This window comes from Micromys minutus, assembly GCF_963924665.1.
Source record: "Micromys minutus genome assembly, chromosome: 17".
NCBI classification, from domain to species: domain Eukaryota; kingdom Metazoa; phylum Chordata; class Mammalia; order Rodentia; family Muridae; genus Micromys; species Micromys minutus.
This window is the reverse complement of record NC_137952.1, coordinates 38,248,064-38,256,414: the sequence shown is the minus strand read 5'-3', so window position 1 is coordinate 38,256,414 and position 8,351 is coordinate 38,248,064. Positions and strand designations below refer to the sequence as shown.

Below are 8,351 nucleotides of genomic sequence, written 5' to 3'. Positions count from 1 at the left end.
TACCCAGTACATGGGGCCACTACTGAAATATTTGGCCCTTTTTTTCCCTCCCATTTGCATGGAGATTATGAAAGGTTTAAGTATCTAAAGAGAAACTGAAAGGTAGTGTCAACAAGGCTCCTGATAAACTACCAAACTTAAGAATGCACAAAATTAACTTAGCTCTGGAAGAACCCCAGCTGGCTCTGGGAGGAGTGATCTTGCTGATCTAGGGGTAATTTTACCTTTCCCTCAGAGTTTAGCATCTTAAAAAAATGTTTCTGGACCCCGGGAGAATCCGCGTTGAAGCATGGAGCATTTAGCTCCTCTATCGGAATGAATGGGAACCAGTATTGGATGCTAATAGCCAAGAAAAGCAGAATTTCATCCAGCACTTCTCCCAGATTGTCAAGGTGCTGCTGAGGATGAGCTGGGACACGCAGAGACAGGGGATGCTATGACCCGGCTCAAGGACGTCCTGGAGTACAATGCTATAGGCAGCAAGTACAATCGGGGTTTGACGGTGTTACAAGCAAGTCTTCCAGGAGCTGGTGAAGTCGGGGAAACAGGATGCTGAGAGTCTTCAGCGGGCCCTGACTGTGGGCTGGTGTGTAGAGCTGCTTCAGGCTTTCTTCCTTGCATCGGATGACATCATAGACTCTTCCCTCAGTCGCCAGGGGCAGATCTGCTGGTATCAGAAGCCAGGCGTAGGCTTAGATGCCATCAGCAACGCTGTTTCTGGATGCCTCCATCTACCGCCAGCTGGAGTTCTACTGCAGGGAGCAGCCTTACTGCCTGGACCTGTTGGAGCTCTCTCTACAGAGTTCCTGTCAGACAGAGATCGGGCAGACTCTCGACCTCATCACAACACCCTAGGGCCAGGTGGATCTTGGTAGATACACTGAAAAGAGGTCCAAATCTATTGTCACGTACAAGACATCTTTCTACTCTTTCTACATGCCTATCAAGGCTGCCATGCACAGGCAGGAATTGATGGGAGAAGAAACATACTGATGCCCTGAAGATCCTACGGGAGATGGGTGAGTTCTTTCGGGTCCAGGATGACTACCTTGATCTCTTTGGAGACCCCAGTGTGACCGGAAAGGTTGTCACTGACATCCAGGACAATAAATGCAGCTGGCTGGTGGTTCAGTGTCTGCTATGAGCTACTCCTCAACAGCGCCAGATCTTAGAGGAGAATGATGGGCAGAAGGACCCAGAAAAGGTGGTGCAGGTGGAAGCATTGTATGAGACGCTGGATCTGCAGACTGTGCGCTTCAAGTATGAGGAGGACAGTTACAACCGCCTCAAGAGTCTCATAGACCAACTCTCTGCGCCCCTGTCCCCATCCATCTTCCTGGAATCAGCAAACAAGATCTATGAGCGGAGAAAGTGACCTCAAAACTGTAGAGGCTGGGAGGGTGGAATCTCAATAAATTATTGTTCAAAAACAACAACAGCAAAATGTTTCTGACTATCTGAGATGAGACGACAGGAATGGAGTAGGGTTCCATTTCCCAGTGGGCCAGGGTGTGACAGGTGAGTGTCCCAGCCCTGGGATCAGCGGTCTCTAAGGGGAAATTGAAACTCACCTTTCCCATCAGAAAATTTTGCTGGCTTTAAAGATCACCATCCCCCAACACATACATGTCCTATGTGCATCCGAGTAACATTTAGGCTCTAGTCTTAGAAGCAGATCCACTGAGACAATTATGATATAAAGGATTTATGTTGAAACACTGGGGGAGCTTGGGAGGCAGATATACTCCTGTGGGGGAGCTGGAAAATCAAGGCTCAGTTTTCCACTAGCCTCCAAAGTCCCAGGGTGGGAATACAAGTCAGAGCTGGCAGGGGATGCCTAGCAGGGCTCTAAGGGAGGGACAATCAATGGAAGGCTGCTGCCTCTCAGGTGCAATTTCCAGTAAGATTGCAGCCAGAACTGGAAGGAGGTCTGCTTTAGCCAGCAAGGCCAGAGTTCCTGATGGTGGAATGAAGGGAGCCGGTAGCAGGTCGCCGTCATGGAAGCTGGAGCAAAAGCTGAGGGCTCACATCTTCTATACAAGCAAGAAGCAGAGAAAGAGGGAGCTGGAGATAGTACAAATCTTTAAATTCTCAAACTGACATATTTCCTTTTCCAAGGCCATACTTCCCAACCTACAGAAACAGCGCCACCAACTGGAGGCCAAGCATTCACACATCTGGGCCAATGGGGGACAATTTCACACAAACCACTATGGGGTAACACCCTGAAAGTCTTTGGTTTTCTTATGTGTGTGTGTGTGTGTGTGTGTGTGTGTGTGTGTGTGTATCTCTGTGTGTATTATATACATATATGTCTATACTACCTATATGAAGCTATGAATATTTCTTTGTAACTTCCTTACTTGGTGACAGCTTCATTATTCCTGTTCCCCTCTGTTGAGGGCTCTCCCATGTTAATTGCATATCCCACAATGTGGTTGAAATTAAAAGAGGGCTGGCACAAAGCCTGTCATTGGACAAAAAGGAAGGGTAAAGGGGGATAAAGTTTGAGAGAGAAGAAGGAGCCAGAGGGAGAGGAGGAAGGCAAGATGGAGGAAGAGGAAGATGACCTGCTGTGTGTCTCTGCATAGCTATGGGTTGGAATGAATGTTTGAAAAGGGGGTGGATTTGTATAGGATGATTTGTCTTGTGTAGGTGGCAAATAATATCATATCATCTGGCTCTGAGTTTATGGTGTGGATGTTTTGTGAAGCGTAAAATTTACTGAGAAAAATCTGTGATAAAGCCCTTGTTAAATTACAAGTTTCTGGAGTTTTGAATTTGTCAGGCTGGTTGGAGTGTGGGTAGAGCTCATGTCTGGCCCTCAGCCAGGAGAGAGATGCCAGAGGGGAGAGGCCGTTGCTGAGGTGACTTAATGTAAGTTCTATATGGCCCGCTGGTGCTGGAGCTAATGCCAGGGAGCAGCGTGTCCAGGTGTCACGCTGGAGTGGCCCAAGGACCACTCGGGTCAGAGAGAGCCAAGGGCAGAGGCTCACAAAACCGAACCAGCTGCAAGAGGAAGCCAAGTGGGGAGGCGCCGTGGTACCCTCCGGGGTCAGAGAAAGCCAGCAGGGGGCTCTCTCATGGCAGTAACTCAGGGCACCACCCTTTTTAATATTTACCACAACACCACAATGCTAGTTTCCGTGGCTGGGGGTTAACAGTGCTGTTTTCCTCCTCATTGCAAATGGTGCTGTACCGCACACACATTTCTGAGCTGATACACGCTTCCATGAACCATATTTCTAGCAGCAAAAAGTCATTTTAAACTTTACGTTTTAGTGACTTTAAATAAACTGTCTCCCAAAGTTTGTGCTAACATACACGTTCATTCACAGTGCATATTTTACCTCTTCTGCAACCGTGCTTGTGGAGTGTGTTGATCTTTCCAACGCATTGCCTCTTCTTTGATTTAAAGATCATGTGCGTCTCTTCTATACTTTTTATTACTTTTTCATTTTGTTAGTAGTGTCTTTTGAGTTTAGAGGTTTCTTATATTGATGTATTTCATCTTTTCCTTTATGTCTTGAAGGCCTAATTGGATTAGATTCCTGTACCATAGTGTGAGGAACTCTCACTCGTAAACATGTTTTATAATGCATCCACAAACCTCAAATATGTGTATACAGTTAAAAACAAATCTTCCTTAACCCAAATGAAATCTGGCTTTAAACTTTGGTTTCTGGACATTATCCTTAAGCCCTGAAATCTCTTCTGTCTAAATGAAGCATCTTCTTTGCCTGAGAGCCTTGGGCTACCCCGGATACTCCACCGGTGACTGATGCTGGCGCCGAGCCATGTCTTCAGCTGTACCGCAAAGACCAACCACGTGGTTTACAGTTGGAGTCTTTGAGTCGGGAGTTATCAGCTGACCTGTAGACCGAAGCCAATGGTACAAATACGCAACCAATAGATTCATCCTCACCATGTGACAGAGCACCAGTTAAAAACTCCGAAATCCCTGGCTGGCAGCACTGTGCACTGACACCCACCAGAGGATAGTAGCTGCAACTCCACAGGGAGAGAGGCCCCGGCAGGCTTCATGTTTGTTGCTCTACCTGATGATCGTGTTGTTTTGTGTGTGTGTGTTCGTGTGTGTGTTTTCCTAATAAACCACAGTCATGAGTGTGAAGCCGCTTTCAGTGAGGTTCTAGGGAATTTTTGAAATGGGGGCAGCTTTGGGAACTACACAAACTTAACAGCTGCTGTCACAAGTAGGGATAGCGTAGTGTAGATCGTCCCCCAACACCAGGGATGGCTGAATCCTTGAGAGAAAAGAACATACCCTCCTATTTTTTCCAGCCGCACAGCCAATGTCACCAACTCCTCTCCCTCCCTCCTCCCCCCTTACCCCTCCCCATATGGAAGGAGAGCTCAGTCAAGCACTGTTCTGAGAGAATAAAGGGTCCGCAAATGTTTCTGTGCTTCCCTACCCCAGCCCTGCCAGGCTACCAGCCCTGCTCTCTCAAATAGGATGAGGATCAGCCTCACTTGGATGACCCTGGAGCTGTCAGAGATGAGGGTCTGGTCTGAGAGCCCCTGTTCTACTATCGTGTGTCAGTTTCCTTTCCCAGGCCCCTTTCTGTGTGCCCTCCCATCATTCGCTGAGTGACAGGCATGTTTTCCTCACAGCCTCCGCAGAGGCCCAAGATCCCTAGATGTCACCTCGGGCTGCTGGGTGAAGTTTTTCTGGCGGCCCCCTGCTTTGTTTTGATATTTAATCGAAAGCTCACCATGTGTATTTGTGTGTGCACCATCTCGAAGCTAGGGGGTCACTTCTCTCGGAGTGGAAAGCCATGGGAGAGAACAGCTTTTTTGACCTGTTGTTCTGTCAGGGTTGGGAAGGCCTGGCCTGGCTTCTCTAGCTGCCGCATGCTCTTTCGTTCTCTCTTTTCTCTCTTGGAGCTGAAGGGACAACACATTTCCTCAGAGGGCCAGCACATTTTTTTCTGTCTGTAAAGGACACATTCCAAAGAGGGCAGATCCTAAAAAATCTAGAAAAATCTTTTTAGCGTCTCCTTTTTTTTTTCTTCTACGCCAGGAATCCCACCTGCCTTGACCTCCATGCACCCATAGGCTTGCTCACAAATTTTCCCAGGCTGAGGTTTGTACCCTCTGGCTGGCTGTCTCCTGAGTGACAACTATTCCATCAACTTTGCATTCCAAAGGTTCTGCCACAGGCAATGGAGAACAGCCAAACACTCCAAGCAGCTTAAGTTGAAGAAACACTGGTGAACCCAAGAATAAAACACAGCTCAGTGGAGAAAGCTCAATTCTAGCCACATGTGGCTACTCGAATTTAAATCAACTTAAGTCTTTACAACGTCAACCACACAGTTCTATGTTGTGCTAACCACATTTCAAGTGTTCAGCGGCCCAGGGCGACCGAGGGTTGTCACATCGGGCAGTGCAGGACTCAGAAAATCCTCAGTGACATAATATCAGTTCTCAACTTTTCTGATGCTGTGACCCTTTAATACAGTTCCTCATGTCGTGACCACCAGCCATAAACTTACTTTTTTAAAAGATTCATTTATTTATTTTATGTATGTGAGTACACTGTTGCTATCTTCGGACATCGGGTTCTGTTACAGATGGTTGTGAGCCACCATGTGGGTGCTGGGACTTGAACTCAGGACCTCTGGAAGAGCAGTCGGTGCTCTTAACCACTGAGTCATCTCTCCAGCCCCCTCAACTTATTATGTCGTTGTTGCTACATTATAACTGTAAGTTTGCTACGGTTATGAATTGTATTGCAAATACCAGATGTGCAGGATGTCTGATATACAACCCCAGTGAAAGGGTTATTTGACCCAGGTTGAGAAGCACTGATCTATAATAAGCCTTCTTCACTGTTCCTGGGGTCTTAGAGCTCAGCTCTTAGCTGCCCTGGGGATCCTGGCTCTCTTTGTTTCCCTATGATTTTATCTTCTTTATGGTGACTAGTATTGTTTCCCCTATGTGGTCCATAGATTGATTCAGAATTTTATCCTCCGATTTGTGATGGGAACCTGCCTTTTGGTTCTCAGTAGAACTGCTAAAGTAAGAGTGAGTGCCACCCACTGCCAGCGCCGAGAACCCACTAGATTTAGATTTAAAATGTACTGGAATGGAAAAGCTCAGGGGTTCTTTAAGGAACAGCTTTACTTTCATATTTAGTAAATCACCATGCAAATAGGCACAAGGCTTAGCCGAGCAGCGCTGTAGTGCCGCGTCTGTTTATTAACGAGGGCTCTGTACATGTCTTATGCCTCAGTGCTGCCCCGGGAGGAACACCCGTGGGCGGTAACAGCCGGCTGCGACTATGGGAAGCCTCTGCCAGAGATCAGTCAAGCCAGCCTCCTGCCTCCTTTCCTCCGCGCTCTGCTCCTTTTTATAGGCCATCTATACAGTGTGCTGACATTTTTATTTTGCTGCCCAGTGATTCCTAGATTTTCTCGGTCCTGAGTCTGTCCCCTGGGGTGTGAGCGGTGATGCTTCACTGTTCCTGCGGCGTGAGCAGGCAGTGCCCCTGCACCCCGAATTAACAGCAACTGTTTCCTCGCAGCGCTTGATTCTCTGGGTTTTGCAGTGTTCCAGCAGCCATAGGACAGGCACCAGAGTGGTCCCAAACGCCTGGCAGAAAACACACCCCGCGGTGAAATGACTCTTTTCAGAGGAGAAGCGAGGTCTTACGTGCTTACGTATCTTCTAAAGCTCTTCCCTCAGCTTCTGGGTTGGCAGCTGTGGCCCGTCCTATGAAAACCACTGTCCGACTAGAAGAGGGAAGGAGTTTATCGCTTCCTGCAAACGGCTTGGCTGGATTAGGGGCGGGGCACACACGAACGTGGAATGAGTGGGCTGGCCAAGGACTCCACAGGTACAGCCTGCACACTGTGAGGACAGAGGGCTCTGAGCAAGCTCCATGTAAAAGCTGCCTTTCTGCCGGGAGCCAAGGTGCCAGAGGCTCTCCAGGCCTGGGGAGGAAATGGAGGTCTTCCAGAGAAGCTGGAATGTGGTACTCACATGATGCTTTTCTCTGATAGGAGGTGACTGGTGTTGGCTGCAGGCTGAAGACAATCTTTCCACTCTGGTTCCCACACTTTGACGGAATGATTCTTTCAGTTGTTTACTGCATAGTTGCCATGATCCACTCTAGCTCCACATTCTTTCTTTCTTTTTTAACTTTGCTTGTGCGTGTGTGTGTGTGTGTGTGTGTGTGTGTGTGTGTGTGTGTGAGAGAGAGAGAGAGAGAGAGAGAGAGAGAGAGAGAGAGAGAGAGAGAGAGAGAGCGCATGCACGAACTGTACATGTGCAGTTGCTTATGGGGACCAGAAGAGGGTGCTGGATCCCCTGAGTTTCAGGCAGTCGTGAGTCACCTGATGGAGGTGCTGTGAGCTGAACTCTGGTACAGGAGATTAACCTGAACTGAACTGCTACCACCACACCTCTGAGATTTCTCCTCCCCCGCCCCCGTCTTTGTGTTCCTGGAGACCTTCGACCCAGATCTCATTTTTTGAAACGGAGGCATCACACAGCTGCCCTGTCTAGAATTTAAAAGCAGAAGCCAACAAACCAGAGAGAAGGAAACAGAAACGATCCGCAGTGTTTGCTTGTCGGGGGGAGTCAGTCTTACGGAAACAGGCCCATTTTGTCCACTGTTCAGCACGCCGGCCACTGGAGGAAGGTCTGTGAGAGGAAGCCATCATGACGTGGCCATGGTGTGGTGGGCACAGGGGGGCAAATGTTTCTCCCTGAGGAAGCGTGAGGGGATGGAATTAGCGGTCTGCACATGTGCAGTCAGTCTTCCGGCCCCTCGGGGGTCACATGATCAGACGGTGGCTGTGTTGTTGCCCTTTGGATATCTGTACAGGTCCAAGGGAAGCGTCGGCGGCATCCAGAGAAACAATCTTCGAGTTTCCGAAAAAGCAACCTACATGGCTCCGGGATGTGCATATCAGGGTTGTCACCTGCAGTAAGGCCAGACCTAAGCTCGCAAAGATTGCTTAGCTATGTGGCCTCTAAAATTAGCGGCAGAAAAATAAAATCAAAAGAAAAAAAAGTATGAACAAGTGCCTCTAAGCAAAGTCTAGAGGGTTCTTCAGAATTTTCATGTAGCTTAATTAAGCCCAGACTGGTGAAAGCAAAGACTCAAAGGCTTCCGACCTCAGGGCTACGTTTATACAAAACTCACACAAAAGTAGCATTTAGCTGGAAATCAGTATAAACACATTATATCACTATTTGCTTTGACTTTTCTGATATCTGGTGAGAGCCATTTTGTGCTGACACATCACACACACACACACACACACACACACACACACACACACACACACCTACATGCAAGTCCGCGTTAGACCTGACCCACA

The 8,351-nt window shown here is 48.1% G+C and overlaps 1 pseudogene across 1 annotated transcript; it reads left to right on the top strand.

Moving 5' to 3' along the window:
* Window positions 1-300: 300 nt before the first annotated feature.
* LOC308431683 (farnesyl pyrophosphate synthase-like) lies at window positions 301-1,375 on the top strand (annotated as a pseudogene). The gene has a single exon. The product of its transcript is annotated as a farnesyl pyrophosphate synthase-like (transcript).
* Window positions 1,376-8,351: the final 6,976 nt, after the last annotated feature.